Genomic DNA, 24307 nt, shown 5'->3' with positions numbered 1-24307 from the left:
TGCAACTACTTCTGAGTTTAAAAGCCACATCGACATAATGCATAATGAATGGTTCTTTTGCAGGTGGCTGCTGTGCTTTGTTCATGCTATTTGTGCAGAGAGGATAAATGCCAAACAGCAGCTAGCAGGCCCGTTGCTCTTCCTTTACACCAATCTTTCACCTGAGTTTTTTTGGGGGGAGGTGCCTTTAGGGGGCATCTAGTCTGACCCCGCTGTTTGTTGCAGAAAACTCAGAGCAAGGGCAACCCCAACATATGGCAGCCCAGCTTCTGCTTCAAGACCTCCAGTGTTGGAGAGTCCACCATTCTTCTAAGTCACAGTTGGGTGACTTTATCAGCCTAAAGGCCACATTCCCTTCTGGGTAGGAGTCTGGGGGCCACAGGGCAGTGGCAGGCAGGGCCAGAGGCAGAAGTAGACAGAGCAATGAACGCAAATGTTTGCCTTTGTACAAGAGCATAGATCGTATGCACACACAAGCACACCTTTCCCTATGCTATATAAAGCAAGAGGCATTATCAAGGTTCAAGGACACATTTACAGCCAAGGAAACTTTGAAGCAAGACCAGTGAAAGGTGTGTCTGGGGAGAGTCCCAGGGCCAGATGGAGAGGCCTGGAGGGCTGCATGTGGCCCCCAGACTTAAGATTCTCCACCCCTGGCTTGCACTGACTGCAAGCAGCTCTCCAGAGTTTCGGAGGTGGGCGCCCTCCCCAGCTGTACCTGGAGATGCTGGAGATTGAACTTGGGGCATTCTGCATGCCAAGCAGATGCTCTGTCACTAAGCTAAGGCCCTTCCCTTCAGACACAGCAATGTAGGAAGTTGCCTTATACTTAGTCAATCTTGCTCCAAGGATGCTCTACAAAGACTCGCTGACCCTTTTGCCCAAGCCTACAGGGGATTGGCCTTGAATTGGACAAGCATATTGACAAGGCAGCCAGGGCAATGGCTTGCCTCTCCAGAAGGGTAGAATGTGGTGCTAATGTCCAATGCCAAGATGAAGGTCTATTGGGCTTGCATGTTGACCACACAGTTTTATGGAAGTGAGTCGTGGACAACTTGCAATCACCATAAGTAACGCTTCAATGCCTTCCACATGCACCACATCAGGAAGATTTTGGTCATCACATGGCAGGACAGAGTATCAAGCACAGATGTGCTCTCCCAGGCCCACATTCCCAGCATGTTCACATTCCTGTCTCAGTGACATCTGTGCTGGGTTGGTCATCTCCACAGAATGGAAGGTGGCAGGATCCCCAAGGATGTATTCTATAGAGAGCTGGCTTCTGGCACCAGGCCATTAGGAAGAACCTCCTGACAGTAAGAGCTGTTCGGCAGTGGAATTTGCTGCCAAGGAGTGTGGTGGAGTCTCCTTCTTTGGAGGTCTTTAAGCAGAGGCTTGACAGCCATATGTCAGGAATGCTTTGGTGGTGTTTCCTGCTTGGCAGGGGGTTGGACTGGATGGCCCTTGTGGTCTCTTCCAACTCTATGATTCTATGAATACAGTGGTGACTTGCAAGACAAATTTAATTCGTTCCGCAAGTCAATTTGTTTTGTGAACAATTCGTCTTGCAAATCGTGGTTTGTTTTTTGTTTTTTGCCCATAGGAACACATTAATTAAATTTCAATGCATTCCTATGGGAAACCGCGATTCGCAAGACGAATTTTTCGCAAAACGAATTCATCTTGCGAGTCACCATCAGATTGCAAGACGCATTCATCTTGTGAAAAATTCGTCTTGCAAGGCATTCATCTTGCGAGGTACCACATATATATATATATATATATATATATATATATATATAGTCATTTAAGTACGCCTCGGTTTGAGTATTTTCAGTTTAAGTACTCCACGGACCTGTCTGGAACGGATTAATCCACTTTCCATTACTTTCAATGGGAAAGTTCGCTTCAGGTTAAGTACGCTTCAGGTGAAGTACGGACTTCCGGAACCAATTACACTCATACCTCGGGTTAAGTACACTTCAGGTTGAGTACTCCGCGGACCCGTCTGGAACAGATTAATCCACTTTCCATTACTTTCAATGGGAAAGTTCGCTTCAGGTTAAGTACGCTTCAGGTTAAGTACAGACTTCTGGAACCAATTGTGTTTGTAAACCGAGGTACCACTGTATATATATATAATTTGCCATAGCTCACCATCGCCATCCAGTGTCACATGTGCACATTGCACTTTACAACACACTTAAAAACATTTTATTTGCAGCTGTATTAGCTTGAGTCCAGACAGTCAGGATGTGCATCCATCCATAGCAGTGACCAGAGGAGGAATGACTGTTGGGAGGAGCTCAGAGAAAAGGAACACCATTATGCATCTGCAGCAGCACAACTGGACACCTTCCTCTGCCCCAGCTGCGACAAATCATGTCTCTCCCATGTCGGTTTCTACAGCCACCACAGGCGCTGCAGACCTGCGACAGTTTGACTTCACTCCCAAAGGCGCACTCCTCCACTGTCTCCTGAGACAGACAGATGCCAACAACTTGCTCAGCTCTGTTGACACTGACAGGTGCCCCCCTGCCCCCAGTCCTACCTGGAGACGCCAGAGATCGAGCCTGATGCTCCACCACTGAGCTGTGGCCTTGTAAGAAGCTGTCTTATACAGTGTCACAGCCATTGGCCTACCAGTTATGTCTACTGCCCAGGGTTTCAGGCAGGGGACGTTCCCGTTCCTACTTGGAGATGTAATGGGGACTAAACCTGCATGCAAAGCAGACACTATGGCCCTTCCCCAACTCTCTCCCCTTGCCTTGTTGCGAGGCTGTCTCCTTTGTCTGGGAAGAGGGGCATTTCATCTGAGAAGGTACCTGATGCCAGGCTGGGGCAGGGAAAGTCTCCATTTGTCGGTGAGCCTGGGAACGCTGCCAATGAACTGAAAGCATTGCTCTGAGAGCGGCTGCGACTGGGAGCCAAGGGCCCTCCATGTGCTGTATATCTCTCTTTAGTTAGCTCCTGTCAGGAGGAAATGCATTTTTTACTTGCCTTTCTGGCACCCAGCTCCCCAGTGCCTTTCAATTAAATTAATTGCTCCAGTGAATTTTCGCCTCTTCATTACATTAAGCGCTCTCAGACAGGCTCCTTCTCTGAAGAGTTTCATTTGCAAAATGGTTTTAATTTTTTTAATGTGTGTGTGATGGTGGGAGAGGGGGGTGGAATTGGACAGGGTGGCCAAGCAGCCAGCATGTTGGGGATCCAACTGGTGCTGCAATGCTCAGCACAGTGCTAATTCCAGGTTTTGGGAGTGAGGGCATGAGCCAGGTGCTCTTGATGTGCACCCCTCCCTGAAGACCACCTCCTCCTCCTCCTCCTCCTGCCCATTGGCTCATTGCTGGCACTAACTGGTAGCAGCTCTCCAGTGTGTCAGACAGAGTCTTTCTCAGCCCTACCTGGAGATGCTGGAGATTGAATTTGGGAGTTTCTGCATGCAAAAGATGCTCTACCACTGAGTTATGGCATTTCCTTTAAGACATAGGAAGCTACCTTGTATGGAGCCAGACCCATTGACCCATCTAGCTCAATATTGTCTACACTGAAGGGCAGTGGTTGTGCAGGGTTTCAGACAGGGAGTCTCTCCTGGCCTGCCTGGTGATGCAGGGGGAAAGACAATGACCATTGGCTTTTTGTGAGTACCAAGAGAAAGCTTTAATTACTCCTTTGTCTCAGGACACACAGCAGTCATCAGGAATTGCATAAAGGTTAAATGACTGAGCTGCAGCAATAAAACTGCTGGCACATCTGCAAAGCTAAGCAGGGGCTGGTATGGTTTCAAACTGGCCATGTGTTGAGATTCCTGCATTGCAGGGGGTTGGACTAGATGACCCTCGGGGGTCCGTTCCAACTCCACAATTCTATGATTCTAAGTACCGATTCAAAAGTTGCTTCTGCTTCAAACTCACTAGGTAGCTTAGTGAGGCTTAGCCACTCATTGAGCTACCTTATAGGGGCGTTGTGAGTATTACAGCAAGATGTGAAGTGCCGTACAGTACTTTAAACATCACCCAGGAGCAATGTATACTTTTATAGTACTATCAATTTACCCTAACCACAGTACTGCAGTAATGCCTACCAATCAGAAGATGGCACTACACTTTACTTTTAGCTAGAAGCCAGGTTTCTCCATAGACATTCCAATTCACTGGGGTTTTCTTTGGCAAAGATGCCGAATCCAGAGGGGGCATCTGCATTCTTGCAGCCTTATTGCTCACTCGCTTGAAACCCCAGGAGGCTTTCATTTTACAGAGGAACTTTTCATTCGTTCATACAAATTTATTCAGCCCATGGGCAAAACCAGAGAAAGTACTGTAGGTGCCACGTTTTTTATTATTAAGGAAAGGAGTAAAGCTCAGTGGTAGAACATCTCTGCTTTGCTTGCAGAAAGTCTCTGGCACCTCCAGGTAAGGCTGTGAGACTCCCTGGATGGGATACTAGAGAGCCACTTCCATTTAGTGTCAGCAAGTACTGAGCTAGAAGCACCTATGGACCTGACTCTGTTCCCAGTATGCTTTGACCTCTCTTTCTGGGAGATGGTGCAGAGTGGTCCTAGCGGCTATGTTCTGCCTCCATGGTGGGAGGCAGCAATGCTTCTGAATACCAGTTGCTGGAAACTGCACTATCGGAGAGCGCTTTTGTGTCCAGATCCTGCTTGCGGGCTTCCCACAGGCTGGCCCTTGGGAGACCAGGGTTCAAATCCCCACTCAGCCATGAAGCTCACTGGGTGACCTTGAGCCACAGCCTCTCAGCCTAACCTACTTCACAGGGTGGGATTAAAATGAGGAATGGGGAGAACCATGTATGCCACCTCGATTTCTTTGCAGGAAAAGGTCAGATACAAATGCAACAAATAAATATTAAAATAAAATTGGCAGGCCAACTGTGAGAACAGGATGCAGGACTAGATGATCCGTTGGCCTGATTGAGCAGAGCTCGTCCAATCTCCTTATGCTGCAAACTGCAACACTAGGGTAGTTTAATCTGAGTTGGTCTTAAGACAACTGCTTTGCACTGGAAGTGTTTCCTTTACTGTTTTAAGAAATCCAATTACCAGAAGAAAGAGAAAAGGGTATTAAGCAGCAAAGCACTCCGTCCAATGAGGCCATAAAAGTGGAGCCAGGAGGAAGCACAGAAGACCGTCTGTTCCCCTCGTTCTTCTCGCTCAGGGCCTGCTTATTCATTCTCCTCTTTCCAAGTACTGGCTCCAGCAGACAGCTCCTCCACACTTTATCATCCCCAGAAATAGCAGCCGAAAGAGGGGAGAGGGAGGGGGAAGAAAAGAGGGTTTTTCACTGAGGGCATTTCGGTTCCTCTCCCACAATACTTTATCTCCAGCACCCAGTCAAGGCATTTCCTGCCACTGTCACTGGGGAATCTCAGATAGGCAACTCCAGCCTGTGTCTCCTCCTTGCACATTGGGCTGTTAGATGACGTTATCAACTAGGGACAGCTGCAGTTTTCCGGTACCTGTCCCCAGGTTGGCACTGCCAGGCACCTGCCGATGCCCACACCCCAGCAAGCATTGGAGGCTTGTCCATTAGGGCAAATGAAGCGGTGCCCCAGCAGCCTCAATCTGTCCTCATAGGTGCCTTATACTGAATCAGACCATTGGTTCATCTAGTGTGGTCCAAAATGGCACCACGCACCTGGGAGATAGCAGTAGCCTTAAGGGGGAACCCAATGTTTGCAGAGGTACCACCTCCCCCCCCAAAAAAAAAATCTAGTAGAAGAGCAACTCTGTAATGCAACATTTGGTTGCAGGTTCCACTTGTTAAAAATCTACTGGCAATTTGAAATGAGACACTGGCAGCATCTGTTTTTACGTCCGAATCTGCCTTGCTGCACTCTGACCAGTACCCCAGATCTGTTTGCTGGATCAAGCTTTAACATAGGTGGATAAACTCTGTGTGGTCATTGTCCTCAAACAACCGAGACCTTTCATTTCCCATTAGCTATTCAGGAGGAACATATCATAAGTCACTTTAAAACACAAAAACACAAGTTTTGGTCTTTTGCAGACATTGCATAATGTTTTGATACCTGCACCGGTGAGTCCAAAGTATCATATGAATAGAAATATATGCTAGGAACATAGGAAGCTGCCTTACACAGAGTTATACCATTGGTTCATCTAACCTCTGAGCAATGGGTGTTTCCCAAATGCACCATTTAATGCATCATGTACACAAAAGTTAAAATGTCTATAGACAATTGTGCCTTCATAAAATCACATTCTTCCAATTATTCAGCAGTCCTCACTCAGTATCGCTGGTATTCAAATGTGCAAACACTCAACTTCCATCTGGTAAACATTTGTCAGTAAATATTTGCTCTTTGGCAAACTACAAGATCCAACAATGGACTTTAATCCTACTGCCGTATTTTCTCCACACGTCCAGTCTTGAGGCCAAAACACACATTTCTGTCAGTGGTATAAGAAGTGGTGATGGTTGGGGTGCCACTATTGCTGGTTCTGCGAAGCCCTTATCTCCCTTAGTTACAGTTGTCCCCAGATTGTCGTTATTCTTTGGGAAGGTTCAAGCACACACCAAAAATTCAGGTTTGAGCAATTAGGATAATAGAATCCTGTAATTGTAGAGTTGGAAGGTATTCCAAAGGTCATCAAGTCCAACCCCCTTCAGTGCAGGAACCACTGGAATCTACAATTAGTTGAATGGAGTGTCTTGCTACTCTGGATTCAACAAATCCACTCTCTAAAAAAGAACAACAGGTTTTGTTTTGTTGGGGGTTTTGCAGTTAGGATAATGCATGGAGAAGTGTGGGAGGGAGATTGAGGGAGAGTTGTTATGACCATGGTGCAAACAAATCTAGGTGAAATCAGGCTCATTGTTGAGTAACCTCCCTGCAAACGAATGAGGAGGAATGCTCGAGAAAGACCAGACACCATTTAACCTTCCTGCAAACTTTGTGCACGCAAATAAGGATGAATAGGTGTGGTAGGAAGCGGAAGCAGGTGCCCCCATTTTAATTTCCCACAATCCCCTGGAATGAAACTCCTTTGGGGGATTGTGGGTAATTAAAATGGTGGCCAATTCACAATCTAGCTGTTTGGTGTGTGTGTGTGTGTGTGTGTGTTGTGGAGAGGGGTTGCCCCAAGGCCAGTCTCAGCACATCAGTGCCCCCTCCCAATCATAGGAACATAGAAAGGTGCCTTATATCAAGTCAAGCCATTGATACACCTAGCTTAGTACTGTCTGCACTGACTGGCAGTGGCTTGCCAGTATTTCAGACAGAGGTGTCTCTCAGTCTGGCATGGAGTTGCCAGGCATTGAAACTGGGAGCTTTTACATGCAAAGCAAATGCACTTCCACTGATCTACTGCCCCTCCCTTGCCCAAGGATGCTAAGTGCTGACTGGCCTGGAGCTATCCCCACCAAATATTTTATGCTTTCCTGCATGCTCTGCAATTATTATAGGAGGTCCATAAATAACCTTCTCCCAGTGAAGGTAATCTAGAAAGTGAGCAGCAGATGATCCAAGTTAGGGATGGGGGTGAGGAATGGCTGCTTTAAAACACACCCACTCCCACCATGCAGCTAGGATAATGTGCTGAGGAGTGCATGTCTTCTAAGAGCTGGTAATGAAGTCAGGACGAGGTCAGTTGTTGGAAAGCAATGATGGGCCTGAACAAAGAGGCATGGCGGGAGGTTACTTTTCCATAGTGTGAGAGCACAGCACGCCTAAGGCAGATTCGAGGAAGGTGCCTGCGCTTTTTCTAAAACAGCAACGGATTAGATCAGGGTGGAGGAGCCTATTTCACCCCAAGGGCCGCATTCCCTCTGGTGCAACATTTCAGGGGCCACATGCCAGGGGTGGGCAGGGTCATGTGGGCAGAGCAACGAAACTGAATGTTGCCTTCATACCTTCATCCTCAAACAACACTCTTTCCAGATGTGATTCCCAGCAGCTAACCCTAACCAGGTTAGTAGGGTAGGTGTTCTCCTGGGGGCTGAACGGGCATGGAAGGCTGACTTATGGGTGGAATGGAGAAGCCTGGGAAACAGCAAGGCCAGCTGACAGGAGGAGCAGCCTGTGCTGCAACATTCTGTTGCAGATCCCACTATTACCAGTCTGCACCAGCACCAAGGCAGGTCACACAAACAGAAACCCCTCCCGCCCCCCTCAGTTTTCAATGTCTCCTGCACTGGTAAGGAGCTTCACTCGTCTCTCACACACACACCATTAGGCTGATCGCTTAAGCTGCCTTGCCCCATCTTTGAAGGAGGTGAGTTGGCAGGCACCTCGAAAGAGGAGATGGAGGAGAAAATCCAGCTGTATTTGGGTACTCTGCTTGAACTGAAAAAAGCATCAAGGGTTCTGGGAAAGAGGTTTCCAGTAGAAAGAGGTGATATTAAGATTCAAGGCACGGTTTTCTTCTTCTTTTTTTGGCACAAGGCACCAAACCGTTGAAATACCGAAGCTGTATCTCGTGGATGCCCTCCATGCCACAGGGCAGAGGACTGGCTGCTTACAAGGGAGCGGGGGGGGGGCCTGGAATGTCCCTCTCCCTCCCACCCATTTCTCTTCCTGACACCCTCCCCCTGCCCTCCATGGCAAGGGGGTGGGGAGGGGAGGGAGGCGGAATAGAGAGATTTCCAACCTGCAATTCTGCAGTTCCCTTAAATCCATAAAAACAGGATTAATGGGTGCAAACTGTCAGGGAGAAGATAATTAAAAGAGAGAGAGAATTCTTGAAGTTTAGCCAAATACTTAATGTAACCATTGCCATTGCCATTAGCATGGGCAAGAAAAGAGAAGGGTGAGGGGGAAGACAAGCACTAAAAACAACGACAAAAAACCCACCTTCCAAGCTCTTAAAAGATTTTTCTTCTATAATATATACATCAATTTCCTTTTAAGTCTTGTACAGAAGGAAGAGATTAGTCCATAAATAGGAGCCCCTCTTTTTTTCTGGTCGTCTAATCTCAAAAAGGATGTTATAGTACTAGAAAGGGTCCAGAGAGGGGCAAACAACATGATCCAGGGGTTTAGTGGAGCAACTGCATTGTGAGGAAAGGCTGGAACATTTGGGGCTTAGAGATGTTAGAATATTATGCTAACAAGAGACTGGGGGGTGAGTAGAAGGGGGACGTGATAGAGCTGTATAAAATGAGGGCGGGGGGCTTCATGATCATCACATCCAAGAGCACCGCCTCATGGCCACACACTCTTCTAAGGTTTGAATACTGTTACAGTATATAAGATAATAATACAGTGGTCCCTCAACTTACGAAGTACACAACTTTCGAAATTTCGAGTTATGAATGAAAAAAAATGGCCGCACGCTTACTTTTTTTTCGACATCCAAAAGGAAAACCGTTGCGGTTTAGATGGGGTTTTCTCGACTTACGAATTTTAGATGCGGTTTACTCGACTTACGAATTTTTCCGTTTCCAATGCATTGCTATGGGAAACCGCTTTTTTCGACTTATAAACTTTTCGACCTACGAATGTGCATCCGGAACGGATTAAATTCGTAAGTCGAGGGATCACTGTAATGAGAAATGCAATGCAGCAATGATCAGTGCAGATCCCCATGTGTTGACTTTCAGCTAGATTTTCTGTTCACGGTGGTGAGCAAATGATTAGAAGTGCTCCAGTACCTTCTTTCAGAGTGACTTAAGGTGTGTTTCCCATGAAGTTCCGTTGCATGTAACAGGCCTTGCGCACCGTTCCCTTGAAACCAAAGCCCCTTGTGTTTTCAGTGCACTGAATGTTTAGCTTTGAGATGTGCAGAACAACTCATGCCCTTCCAGCATGAGTGACTCCAGGGTGACCCTAGGAGCCAGCCCTCAGTTGCTCACTTCCTTTCTCTTTCATCAGCTCCAATCAACATTGTCTACCTTTAAAATTGATCAGATTTAGGATATTATCTTTGTATGTTGCATGACTCTGTGGGGAAGGGCTAGAGATCCAAAAACAGCAAGCCCTGGGGGGCGGAGGTCAGCAGCTGCTTACTCATGAGTAGCCCTACCAGCAATCAGCCAGGAAAGGTTGTAGATGAGGGAGGGCCTGGGCCTGGTAAAATACTGCAAGCTTCCAGGCTGGGGCTGATGCAGGGAAGGGAAGGCACAAGCAGCTTCTTCCACAATTTCAAACTCTAATCCATGTGTATCATGACATGTTTACCGTATGTGTCGGCTGCAGTGTGTAGGTGTGCTGTGTCTGTATCACATATAAGGGGTTAGTTTAACCTCCGGTTTGCTAATAAAACTGAATTACTGCATTGCAAAATGATGCATGTCTAAAAAGCGTGTCACCAACATGAAACGTCTGGAAAGCTCTGCTCTAATCTGACAATAGGTCAGCTGTGCACATATTATACCTTTGAAGCACATCGTTTTCTCTCAAAGAATTCTGGGCACTGCAGTTGCTGGGAGTTGTAACTCGGTGACGGGTGAACTACAGTGCCCAACATTATTTGAGGGAAAGAAAAGTGTTTTAAATGTATAGCATAGACACAGCCTGAGAAATAGGGCTGACCCACGGCTGGAAACAGTTTGAATGCCTGGATGCATTCAGGATGCAGAGAGCAAGGACAAAAACAAAACTACCTATGAGCACATGCAGAGTGTGGCTGGAAACCAACCACCACTACTCAGGTTTGCCAATTTTATTCATTTTCACAATTCTGCGTAGTGCTGCTAACTACAGCCCTTGCCATTTCCTTGAAAACTCAGGGGAGGCCAAAGGAAGAGAAGGGAGCATCCCCTGACAGACCCATTAGTCCAGCATACACTGCAACATTTCTCCGATGAAAATAGAGACGATAATAATAATAATCATAATAATTTTAATCATAATAGCAGCAATATTTTATTTATGCCCCCATCCATCTGACTGGGTTCTCCCATCCACTCTGGGCAGCTTTCAACAATAGGGACATCCTAAGGAAAAGTGGAACATTCTGGAATCAAATCAGAAACCGGGATGGCTTCTGTAAATCTGGGAGTGTCCCTGGAAATTAAGGACACTAGGAGAATCTGGTCCAGTAATATCTGCAGCCCAGGAGTTGAAATGGCTGAAAATGGCTGTGGCCCACCAGTCTCAAAATGGGCGGCGGGGGCCGGGGGGGGGGGAAGAGCCAGTCGGAAAATGGTGACAGATGGAGGTACTGGTGACTTTTGCACCACCAACTTTAAATAGTGATGACTTTCCACAAAGAACCCTGAGAACCGTATTCGCTGAGGGTGCTAAGAATTGTTTGTTTGCTGCATTTTGATTTCACCTTTTTCTCTAAGGAGCTTGAGGTGGCATACATGGCCTCATTTAATCCTCACATTTAGCCCTGTGAGGTAGGTAAGGCCAAGGTCATGCCGTGGCTGAGTGGGGATTCGAACCTTGGTCACAGCTTTCCAAACTCTGTGTTGCGACACGTTAGTGTGTCAGCTGCAGTGTGTAGGTGTGTCGCAAGAACGCTCCCCACACTCCTCCCGGGGCTGGAAAGGGATTAGTTTAACCTCTGGTTTGCTAGTAAAACTGAATTACCTTGTCGCGAAATGATGCATGTCTAAAAAGTGTGTCACCAACTTGAAAAGTTTGGAAAGGGATACATTAAATTAACCAATATTCTTTTGTGGTGCGGTAATGTGCTTTGAATGTGGTGTGTGTGTGTGTGTGTGTGTGTGTGTGTGTGTGTGTGTGTGTGTGTAGTACAGAGATTGTTAAAGCGGCTGAATTTGACGGATTGGTCCAAAATAACCAGCCAAACCTTTAGCTGTCAATCCTTATAAAACAGGAACTGTGTGAAGCAATTTGTGTTACTGGAATGGTTTTTAAATAAAATGGCAAGAGGCCCTTCCTACAACAGGGGGATTGTTGCTGTATTAGCAATCAATCAATATTCTATCATCCCTCAGATTTTTCTTATCTTAAAAAGTACCATCGGGGAGGGGGTGTAATGTTTTATTTGATAAAGAGCTGCATTTCCCCCCCCCTCTGTCCCTCAGACCTCCCCCTACTCTCGCTTAGCCCAATTTATCTTCTCCCACCGCTTTCAAATGCCTCTTTAAAAAAAATTCTACAGGAGGAATTGCAGAAATCCATTTCCTACGATGCCGCAGCGAGAAAGAGAAGCATTTTTATTTCCCTGTTATTAGCCCCGTGACAAGGTAAGTAACTTTGAGAAGATGGATCGCTCAATGAAGCATTTTTACTTTCCCAATTAATCCAGGCATAATAGTAATAAATCTACCAGGAGCGGTAATTAAATACAACCGATCTGTGGCATCCCCTAGTTGCCAGCATGTCAGAGGTAATGTACAGGAACATCCTTCTCCTGGAATTGGTTGAGGGAAAAGTCAATTGTGATGGGATGCCGGAGGTGGAGGGTGAGGTGGGGGTAAGGAGAGAAGGCTTGAGATCATGGGCTTTCCCCCTTTGCCGCTCCCATCTACAGAGAACAGATTTATCCCATCAATCCCTGCTAGGATGCCTCTGCTGTTAAAGATGGGGTGGCAGTCCAGCCCCAGTAATACAATTAACCTCTGTGCACTTTTAAAATGGGATTTGCTAATGGGGAACCCTTTTGTGTGTGTGTTCCTGGCCTTTTCAAAATTAAAAGAAGCGCTCTGGCGTCTTTGGGACTTGATAGATTAGCTTGTGCCAGGCCGAAATGACATCTTGTCGCGACAAAATACATTTTCCTGAACCCACGTTCACCGTCGGAATGCAAGTGTGTGTGTGTGCGTGTGTGCGTGTAGATGACATTTGTAATGAAAAGTCAGCTGGCAGGAGGAGAGGATGTGTAGCCTTATTCTCCCCTGCAGTGACATTCAATACCATGACTGACTTACAAAATTTGCTACGGTTGATATAAGAATACAGGAAAAGCCCTGCTTAGTTTGTGCAGTTAAAAAAAGGTAAAGGTAAAGGACCTTAAGTCCAGTCGCGTGACCTTAAACTCTGAACTTTGGTTCAGAGGTGGGAATTTATTTATTTTTTCCAATTTGAGGGCTGCATTCCCTTCCGCATGCGTTACACATGCCAATGATGGGCAGGGCCAGAGGCAAATTTGGGCAGAGCAATGAATGCAAAGGTTATCTGTGCACAGGAGGGTAGTTTCTGCACAGACTCAAGTGCACCCACCTCAGTCCCTCATCCAAACTTGATGTTCCAGCCAGCCAATACCACTTGATGAAGGTGCAAAGCAGAGCCAATAAGGGGTGTCCCCTGGGGAAAGGGGTGTGGCTATGGATGAGGTGCAGGCTGGGAAGAGGACCAGATAGAGCAGGTTGAGCATTTGGACCCCAGGACTTTGGTTCTCCACCCCAGCTTGACATGGTCCTATCACGGGGAAACCCTGCTTGAGATGGTAACTACTTCACTCACTTCAAAATAGCTGGAAGCTGTGGGAGATTGAGGATGTGGGTTTTAGTGCCTCATCTTGGAATTCTGCACATCTGTCCCTAACATCACAGTTGCTTGCTTGCTCAGGTCTGACTCAGATATTGTTTTAACAAAAATTAAAAAAATTAAAACCTGCTTCCTCCAGACCCTCTCCAGGATATGCCCCTTATCCCGGCAGACGCTCCATTCCGCCAATATAAACAGATCTGGGTTATGTAATGTTAATGGGGTGCTCAGCAGCCACAGGAAGTGAACATGATGGAGCTATTGCTCATGTGGGGCCAAAGGCTTCCATGGAGTAATGAGCTCTGATTTCAGTGGGGGTTACGCTATGGATCAACTTGATCACAAGCTGTGAAAGAGCTCTAAAGAAACCCAGGCTCTCCTCTAACGATAGTAGGGGGCCAAAGAGAATTCTTTCACTAGGAAAAATAGGAAGCTGCCTCATACCAAGTCAAGACTTTTTGTCCAGCTCAGGGGTGGAGCTGCACAATTCGGCTCTCAGAAATCATCCCCGACCACAACCCCCATGGATTCCACTGTGCACCCCTGAGTGCGTTTGGTTTATTTCTTTTTATAATTATATATATAACCCCCCCCCCGGGAGCTTGAGGTGGCACCCCCCCACCTTACAACAACCCTGTGAGGTAGGTTAGGCTGAATTTGAGCTGTGATGGTCCCTCTCCCCTCCCTAGATGGATGATGGAGAGAGAAGTGTGTGCAGAACCCTCTGGATTTTTGTGTGGTATGAAATGTAGCCCTGCCACTGTTGGGCACAGGGCGCTGGACTGGATGCAGCGATGCTGAGTTCTTTTGTACTAAATGAAAACAAAGCAGGTCTTTCCAAGGAGAGGGCAAAGGAGCAACTTCTCAGCCTGGCTCATGCATCAGTTAAAAAGTAAAAACAACAACAACCAGCTGGTTTGTTTATGTTATTTATTTATTTATTTCAAAAAAGTTACATCCTGCTCGTAAACAAGCAAACCTCAGCTAAACTGCAAACAAAGTGGTTTACAAAAGGAATAAGACTATGAAATCTTTAGTAAAAAAGGAAAAAAAACACTTTCAGAAAATAATTAAAATCAGGCAGTTTAAGAGCCATGTCAACATTTGTTAGGGAATTTTATAGGGGGGGGGCACCCAAACGAGGCTTCATTTGGGAATCAAGATTGGCACTAATGCCCTCAAGGGGACCCCATTTGATCCTACAACACCACTCTAGTATCGCACCAACACGAACCCCTCAAGATCAAGCCCTGAGTAATAAAGGCTCCCTTTCCTACCCTTTCTCTGTTGCCTGAGACTCTATGTAACCATATTTCTTTATGAATGAATACAGTGTATCTTTATTTCTAAATGAAACCTCCTTTTTGCGACTCTGGCCAAGGGCTCTCAGGGATGCAGGGAACAGCCATAATCCCTTAAGCAAGAGGTCAGGTAGCCAGGGTGGTGCTCCTCTGCATATCCATAATCCATTCAGGTACCATCTCCTGCCATTCCCAACCCTCCGAAGCCAGAGGCAATACACACAACTGGACCCATTGTTTCCCCCCACCAGGTACTCAAGGATCCCTTCCCAGATACTTACTGGTACTTGCTTAACAATGTCCTGGGACATCCTTATGCTAATCCTGCTTACCTCCTGTTTACCTGTATGCTAATGCCCCTTGCACCTTCCCCTTTTCTGACGTTTTACCCTGTCACAAGTGATGTATGTATGATGCTTTCGATGTGCATTATGGGATGGTGGTGGGAAGTTTTAAAAGTTCTTGCAGCCCTGTTCACAGTGTTCAGTCTGGCATTGAACCTGCTGCGCAGTAATAAACCTTGCTGTTTGCTCCGGATCATGGCTGGACTCCTTCCTTTTATACTCCGCAACGACCACAGGCCCTTGCCTGATGAGCTGGGTGGCTGAGCATTCTCGCACCCAGAATTTTGCCCTAACATTTGGCGCCCGAACAGGGACTTGCGGTTCTCCTGTGTGGCTGACTGAGGGCCCCAAGATCTTCAGCCGGCACCAGGCCCTTTTGCCTGGGAAGACCCCTTTGGACCCTCGGCCATCCTCCAGGCGGTAATCTGCAAGTCTCGAAGGACCCAGCCAGGGAGCAAAGGCAAGAACCGGCCGGCCAGCTTCTTCATCCCCAGGATCAACACGGAGGAGTGTGTGAGTATAAGGTTAAAACCCAGTGCACTGGTGGTAGCGGGGTGGTATCTCCTGGCAACTGAATTCTCTGCCCTCTTATCTATCGTGCTTTCTGTCCTGTCTCTCCGGACCGTGTGCCGTGCTCAACTCGAAAGGGGAGTTCTGAGCTCTATCTCTGTTGCTTCTCCACCCCCCCTTTTCCAGAAAAGAGTGGGGGTCCTTTGGTCAGCCGCCCTGGCAGGAAGGCCCTGTCCAAAAGCAAGGGACCAAAGGCTCTTTTTCAACCACTTCAGCCAGCAGGCTGAAGCCTTTTCTGTCCTGTCTTTACCCCAGCCGCACTGGTCGAGCCACGTAACACGTGTATCGTGCGTGAGCCCGCTTCCAAAAGCAAGGGGGGGTATTCCGGAGCGAAAAATTCTATCCAAGGGGGTACCTGATCTGGCACCGCAAAGCGTGGGCGTCCAGTAGGGTCCCCTATTTCTCAAGATTGTGACGATAGGTAGGAGGTTGCCAGGAGGGGTAGCCTAACAGGGATTAGGCAGGACATGGCAGAGTGGTTGGAAGCACCCCAAAGAGAAACGGGAAAAGTGAGCACCAAAGGTCTGGGGAGGAAACCAGATAGCTAGGGCTCAGGAGAAACTCTGTGAAATAGCTAGGTAACTTTATTTAGGACTGAGAAACAATAGGAATGGTATATATATGTTTTCACGTTACATGTTGTCTGTTATTTGTTTTGTCTGTTAAGTGTGTGTGCATCTGTTCCTTGTGTCTGCTAGAGATCGTTGTTTCCCTTGAAATAAATAAGAAATGTAATCAAGGTTTGGGAATGTAAGGAGTTTGTGTTTAAAAATTGGCCATGACCTCTACAGACTGCCTTCCTTAAGTTAAAAAAAAAAAAAGTTTAAAAATAATAATAATGCAAGCTTGCTTAAATAATTTTATGTTAAGGGATTGATCAACCCAAAAACATGGCAAATATTGAAAAAGGGTGGAAGTGGTGTGTGAATGTTTGTTGGTTGTAAGAGGCTGTAGAAGGCCAATCTTTCTCCAGAGAGTAAAAGAGGGTGTGTGTGTATACCTACCCCTTTCTGTACAGAAAGGGGGAGCAGGAAGGGAAAAGGGAGATTGTAACTTTGAAAATGTTTGTTTGTGAACTCACAATGTTTAAGGTCTGTGTAACAAGGGAGCCATGTGCTCTGTATGTAATGTTTCTGCTGCAACCAGCTTCATTGAGCACAACAGCTCTTTGCAAGCTAAAATGCAGTGTCTATATTTCATAAAGCCTTAGGTAGGTCTCCTTCTGAGAGAAGAGTGTTGTTGTTATGAGGAATCCTTGGAAGTATTAGGACCATGTGACTATGAAATATGGTGTTCCTTCTAGGGAAATGTTATTAAAAGTAGAGGCTCCATAGCCAGCAAATGTCTATCTGAGTCAGTTTAACCTTGGTCCAGTTGGACAGAATGGTGGTAGTGAGAAAGTAAATTCCCTCTTAAAACTGTTTATCCAACCCTCAGGTTTGCTAAAGGCCTCCATGTAAAGTTGGTACTTTTAATCTTCCCCTTCCTTCCTTTTCCCTTAGTACACATGTGTGCTTCCGTGATAGGGCATAGCCCGTGTTTCCTTCCCAGTTAGCCATCTGTACTCAAATGTATGTGTATCCTGCTTTGAAAGGGCGATGATAGTGTTGAGATCCCCATATTTCAGAAGGGATGGACTAGATTACTCAAGATCCCTTCCAACCCTACCAGACTCTTGCAAATGGGGGGGGGAGTTAAATGAGGAAATTGTATGTTGTATGTGATATGAAAGTGCTAGGTAGGTGGAAGGAGAGAGAGAGAGAATGTGTTTGAAATTGCATTTTGTATGTGATGTGAAGGTGCTAGGTAGGTAGAAGGAGAGAGAGAGAGAATGTGTTTGAAATTACATTTTGTATGTGATGTGAAGGTGCTAGGTAGGTAGAAGGAGAGAGAGAGAGAATGTGTCTGAAATTGTATGTTGTATGTGATGCGAAGGTGCTAGGTAGGTAGGAGAGAAAGAGAATGTGTTTGTAAGTAACCTTGAAAATGCTTGCTCAATACTTTGAAAATATTTTGAAACTTGAAAATGTTCACTTCATGAGGTGTGCAAATGTTTGTTATTGAGAGAGGCTCAAAAGGGGAGTCTTTCTTCAAGTGACTAGAGGAATATTGACTAAAGGAAAATTGAACAGCTATTCCTATAAAGGTGATTTGTTTGTCAAAAGTAGAGCTTCCTTAGCCAGGAATTGTCTATCTGAGTCTAGTTTTAACTTCAATTGTGTTGGGCTCCTGATATAACCTCTTAAGGAAAAACTCATCTGCTAAAGGGTTCTGTATAAAGTTGGTATTTTAATTCAAATCTTGTGGATCCTGTATCTTAGAGGGTTAGACTAAATGACCACAGGGTCCCTTCTAACTCCCATTTTAGAGCTATGTGAAAGGCAATGTGTCTGATGTGGTGATGGGTTGAAATTCAGCCCAGCTCTGCTTTCTGGCAAGGAAAGATTATTGGTTTTCAGAGTTAGAACAAGAGTGTCTTTTTTAAGGAGTGATTATATGAGTTTTACCATTTTGTCTATTAAGGTTTAAAGTTTAAGCACATATAAAAGTCTTGACCATTTCCCCTTGTAAATAAATGGCAGAATATATCTTATGAATTGTGACCCTGTAGCCATTTTCCCATATATGAGGGGGCAGGGAATTTTAGTCTGCCCATGGCTGAAGTTATTTAAAACAAACAAACATTTGCAATTTATGAATTCTGACTGGTCATTTACCCGTACATAAGGGGGCGGGTCATTGTTCCGCTAATGACTAGAGGGAAAGCACACTAATAATAATAATCCACATTTGTGAAATATTTTGAATAAAAGTCTGCACCCCAAAAACCCTGTAGATAAAGGGGGCAAATCTAGATTTCTTTTGCCTGGGGTATGAGATGTTTATATAGTACAGTAAACATGGCTAATTAGTGCCATGACTTCATTAAGGAGTTTAATTTGACCAAACTTTTCTTGCAGCTTTCTGGTGAAAATATTGCGTTGTCTGGATATTGAAGTTTTATATATTTAAAGTTTAAGATTTATAAGCCTGCTTCCTAAGCAGCAAGGAACAGGAAATAAGAGGTCAGAAATATCTCAGGACACAAAGGCTAAAGAAATGGATTTAAACTTACCAAAGAATTTAATTTGACCACTTTTTGTTGCTGGTTTGGTGGAAGTGTAAATTGCTGGGTTTCTGGGTAAAATCTAACCTATTCACCCTTCCCTTCCTCTATTCAAATGGTGACTTAGCCAACAGCTGCAACACTTTCAATTGGTACAATGGATTTCTAAATCATGAACTCTGTACATGCACAGAGACTATGTCAGCTTGAAGAGAAAGAGAGGAGAAAAAGAAGGTTGTAACTTAAGAGGTGTCAAGGTTATACTCTGCACATGAAATATTATTCAAATTTCTTAATGTAAAGCGCCCTTCACACTTGGAAATTCATAGAAAATAGCTGTCTTCTCTTCATACTACCCTGATGGTCAGATCCACCCAGTTGACAGACAGACTATGCAAACTAAGGCTCTGTTATAAGAATTTTAAGGTCACATATATAATAATTGTTCATAAAACATGTACATGAATGTACAGGCACATGTCTGAAGCAGCACAGGAAGACAGGCCTGACTGACACCATTTTGACTCTCTGAGCAGGTGTTCCTCTGCAAGGAAGAAGGGGGTGGGGGGAACCTTCTCATTGTCTCAGGTAATCCCTGGCATCCTGATACCCGAGTGCCAGACAAAAGGGTGTGATTAACTTGGCTGGGAAACGGGGAAATGTAAATATCTCTTGTTGATTGGGTTTTGGGGGCAGGGGGCAGGGTCCAGACTGCTCAGATTACTGCTACCAGACCTCCCCTTTCATGATGTACCTATGATGAATCTAGGGAGGGCGGTCTTGGGCTACACCCCTTCTGTGACGTATGGGTCCTTTTCCTAGCTTCCATTTATTAAATCAGTTTTCCATTATTTTCCCATTCACCTTCAAATCTTTAAGGTTACAGTCCAATATTAACATGTGTGGTCTTTATAATGTCTTCGTATTAATTGATAGTAACTTTTTCCTTTTAATCTGATATCTTTGTGTCCAGTCCATCTGAAAAAAAATGTTGTTTGAGTGGTAATCTAAATATCATTTTGTTTTATTTATGCAATTTTTTTTGCATTTCTACCTTTTCTTCCTGTACATACGAATGTAGCATCTAAGTCATTCTTTCCTGTAAATAATAATAGTAATAATAGTCCCTTTCAAACAGGATACGCGAACCTCAAAGAGAATTCAGAACCACATAAGGAAAATGTTAATAACTTATCAATTGTGTCCTAATTAACAACATTTTTGTCCTTTGTTTCCTCCACAGCCAAACTAGGTGAAGTAAACTAAACAGACTGAGTAGACAATAACAGCAGTAATTAAATATAAATGATAATAATAATATTTAAATGAATAAAATGCTTAACTATGATGAATTACAAGGATATTTTCTCTCTTCGACCTCAAGACTCTGTGCCCTAGGATTTAAAAGCAGCCAGAATTGTCTCAAGCTCACTTGATGACCTCAAGACATACAACTGATATATAATTTACGTTGTGTGATATTCGACAAAAACATTGAACTACTGTACGTCTGACAGTATGTTATTTACACAAAAGGGGGGACGCCCCCTCCACACTTGTAAATTAATAGAAAATTGCTATCTTCTGGTCACTGGGCAAATGCTTCGTCAGTAAATGCTTCCTTGAGATGTACTAATCTCACATTTACCTCTACCATATACTGGTATTAATCCTGGTGTATTTTGCCTCTTGTTTTCTTCCACAGCAAAAAAAAAAAAAAAAAAAGAGAGGAGATACAAACAGTAATCCCTTTTATTCTTTTAGTCTTTCTTCCCTTACAGGCATTCTTCCCCCCTGCTATATAAAGTTGACTTCCCTCTGTTTTGGGCTTTGATGCTTCTTTTTAGGTTGCAAATAATCTGCTTTCATTTATTTATTTATTTTTCCATTATGTCTATGAAATTAACCTAAGTACTTCCAAATACAGTATTGTTTTGTAACTGCATTCTGTCAGGTAGCACCTTTAAGTTATCTTCATAAAGTTCTCTTTTAGCAAAAGAACCAAACAAACTTAGCAGGTAATAACAGTAGTAACTATATAGAAAGGCGATGAATAAAATACTTAAATGCATTAAGATTTTATTGTTTACAGCTTCCCAAGAAGACTCTGGCCACAACAATCACATTCCAAAAGGATATGGACTGACAAAAAGGGGGGGGGAGATGAATTGTAAGGACATTTTCTGTCCCTTTCTAACCTCAAGCAAATGTGCCAAATGGCTAAAGATGTGTGAAAAAGGCAAGAACTGCCTCAAAACCACAGATTTCCTCAAATACATCCAACTGGGGTGGAATTAATAATTGTATGTTGTGTATATTATGTGTTATTATGTAGAATTGCTGAACTATGTCTGATAGTGTGTTATTTCCATGGGGGGAGGGGGGACCACAGTTTTTGTGTAATTGTTTTTATGTTTACCATACTTTTGCTTTTACCCCATTGGAGGGTTCTCATGCATTTTTATACTTTCCAGTAGATCAGGCTATTGTTAAGACCAATTTATTAAGTTAGACCAACTTATCACCACATATTCTTGTCCCACCTGGCACTCTGCAGTGTGCCAACCTTCTCTACACATCTTTTTTAATTGTTTTAACTCATTTGACCAAAAAAAGAGGCTTCAGGATCCATGAAGTCTGGAGACTGGATTTCAGTTAAAGTGTACCAGAAGCAGCCACTTTGACCACCTTGGGAGGGACCATCTCAAGTTCTCCTCACCTCACCCACTGCTCTAAAATAGGGGAGAAGAACTCTTGGCTGCATCACACTAGGTGTAAGAAAACAGTACCGGACCTGAATCGGGACCAAGATCGGGCCCAACAGACCGGACCAGACCAGGATCTCCTCTAAACCGCTTTGGACATCTGGACCTCGGAGATAGTTCCAGACCCCAACACCATCAAATTGCGCCTAAGACGTGAATAGTTCCTGCCGTCTATCTTCAGCCTTCCTGTCGTCGCTTCAGCCTTCGCTTCGCTCCTGCTTCCTGCCATCGCTTCAGCCTTCGCTTCCCTTCAGCCTTCATGCCGTAGCTTCAGCCTTCGCTTCGCTCCTGCTTCCTGCCGTCGCTTCAGCCTTCCTGCCATCACTTCAGCCTTCACTTCCCTTCAGCCTTCATGCCGTCGCTTCAGCCTTCCTGCAGTCGCTTCAGCCTTCGCTTCGCTCCTGCTTCCTACCGTCGCTTCAGCCGCTCACTCGTCGCTTTGTTTTGACAGTTCCTGCTTTGACAGCTGTCAGCCGCTCACTCATCGCTTCGTTTGACAACTCATGCTTTGACAGCTGTCAGTTGTTTGTCGCTCCACGTTGAACTGAACATGGGTCCCATCCTTTACCTCCTTACCCTGTTCTTCTGCTCTCAACCTGCCTTGGTCCTGTCGGACCAATGCTCCAGACTGCAAGCTGACTGCCACTTCCTCGACTACCACACTGTAGACCTAGGGGGCGACCACAACCCTGACCGAATGGGGGATTTCAACTTCTGTCACCCGGGTTCCCAAACCTTACTACGTCACTCGCTGGTGCCTAAAATCACTGGGACTCAGTACTGGGAACTCTCTATATGCCAACCTTTCCATGGAACAACAATACTACCATATGGACTGTGCTAATGGATCGTACCTCCTCTATGGACAAGGTGAGGCCCTTCGCCACCCAAATTGGACAGAAATAGAGCAGGGAGGGGCTGTGCATGTTTATACTGACAAGCAACACCAAACGGAAAACCTAATGTTTGGGTTCCAGTGCCTCCTCTTGACCCCAAAACTTTCAAAGCCCCAACTACAAGGGATTTGTTTGAGGCGATTTTGCTGCCTGTGGAATCCTGGACACACAGAGGGCTGGAAAGGGGGAAGAGTACCTTGAGGGTTGGTACCACCCCATAGGCCCTTCACCCACCTCTCCAGTATGGGACCACACCGGACCACAGCGCTGCGGGGAGATTGCAAAGGACATAACCCTCTTAAACTCCTAACCCCCACACCCTACCAGTACAGCCCCATGCCAGCTCGGAGCAGATCCAACTTTTCTTGAACCTGATTTGCTTTATCACTCGCGACTTACCGGCGGGAAGGCAAAGGAATAAGGGAAAATCAAAATCCCTCCCCAAACTCTCTGACGTGGCTGCCAATAGGGAAACATGGGGCAGGGCACTATTCCCTGTGTATGGAGCTAGCTCCAACCATGTAGACATCTTAAACTTACAGGCGTACTTTTAAAATTCATGCAGAAGGCAGAACAGAACAGAACCGAATTGCTACGGACTCTTTATTGTCCAGTGAGGGCGGGACTTGTGCCCTGATCAACTCTGAGTGCTGCACGTATGTCACAGACCAGACTCTACATATTCCGGGACACTTGAACAATATCCATAAGTTGGCTGGACAACTGGAAGCTATTCAACATGAAGGACTTTCGGACTTTGACATATGGGGCTGCCCCCCCCCAACCTAGGATGGTTATTTAAAGGAATTGTTTTAGTTTATGTGTACCTGTGTTTTGTTGTGCCATGCATTGTATTAACCCTTGTTGTTCCCTGTTCCGCTTCTTCCCTGACACAAACCCCTCAAATCTCTTTCCCTAAAGAACTTATTCTCAGCACCGTACCCTCTTCCCAGAATATGTTCAGATGTGACACTTGAGGAAGGAGAATACCAGATCACAGAGCTTTGGCACCCAGGACCCCAGGGAAGGGCAGGAAGGAGCGGAGAAAAGATTCGTTGTTCTTTCAGAACTGGGTCACAAATCTATCTCCGAATGGGGGACTGTTAGGGAATTTTATAGGGGGGGGCACCCAAACGAGGCTTCATTTGGGAATCAAGATTGGCACTAATGCCCTCAAGGGGACCCCATTTGATCCTACAACACCACTCTAGTATCGCACCAACACGAACCCCTCAAGATCAAGCCCTGAGTAATAAAGGCTCCCTTTCCTACCCTTTCTCTGTTGCCTGAGACTCTATGTAACCATATTTCTTTATGAATGAATACAGTGTATCTTTATTTCTAAATGAAACCTCCTTTTTGCGACTCTGGCCAAGGGCTCTCAGGGATGCAGGGAACAGCCATAATCCCTTAAGCAAGAGGTCAGGTAGCCAGGGTGGTGCTCCTCTGCATATCCATAATCCATTCAGGTACCATCTCCTGCCATTCCCAACCCTCCGAAGCCAGAGGCAATACACACAACTGGACCCATTGTTTCCCCCCACCAGGTACTCAAGGATCCCTTCCCAGATACTTACTGGTACTTGCTTAACAATGTCCTGGGACATCCTTATGCTAATCCTGCTTACCTCCTGTTTACCTGTATGCTAATGCCCCTTGCACCTTCCCCTTTTCTGACGTTTTACCCTGTCACAAGTGATGTATGTATGATGCTTTCGATGTGCATTATGGGATGGTGGTGGGAAGTTTTAAAAGTTCTTGCAGCCCTGTTCACAGTGTTCAGTCTGGCATTGAACCTGCTGCGCAGTAATAAACCTTGCTGTTTGCTCCGGATCATGGCTGGACTCCTTCCTTTTATACTCCGCAACGACCACAGGCCCTTGCCTGATGAGCTGGGTGGCTGAGCATTCTCGCACCCAGAATTTTGCCCTAACAACATTCT

This window comes from Zootoca vivipara, chromosome 6, assembly GCF_963506605.1.
Source record: "Zootoca vivipara chromosome 6, rZooViv1.1, whole genome shotgun sequence".
Classification (NCBI taxonomy): Eukaryota; Metazoa; Chordata; class Lepidosauria; order Squamata; family Lacertidae; genus Zootoca; species Zootoca vivipara.
The sequence above is the reverse complement of the archived record's forward strand: the minus strand, read 5'-3'. Positions refer to the sequence as shown.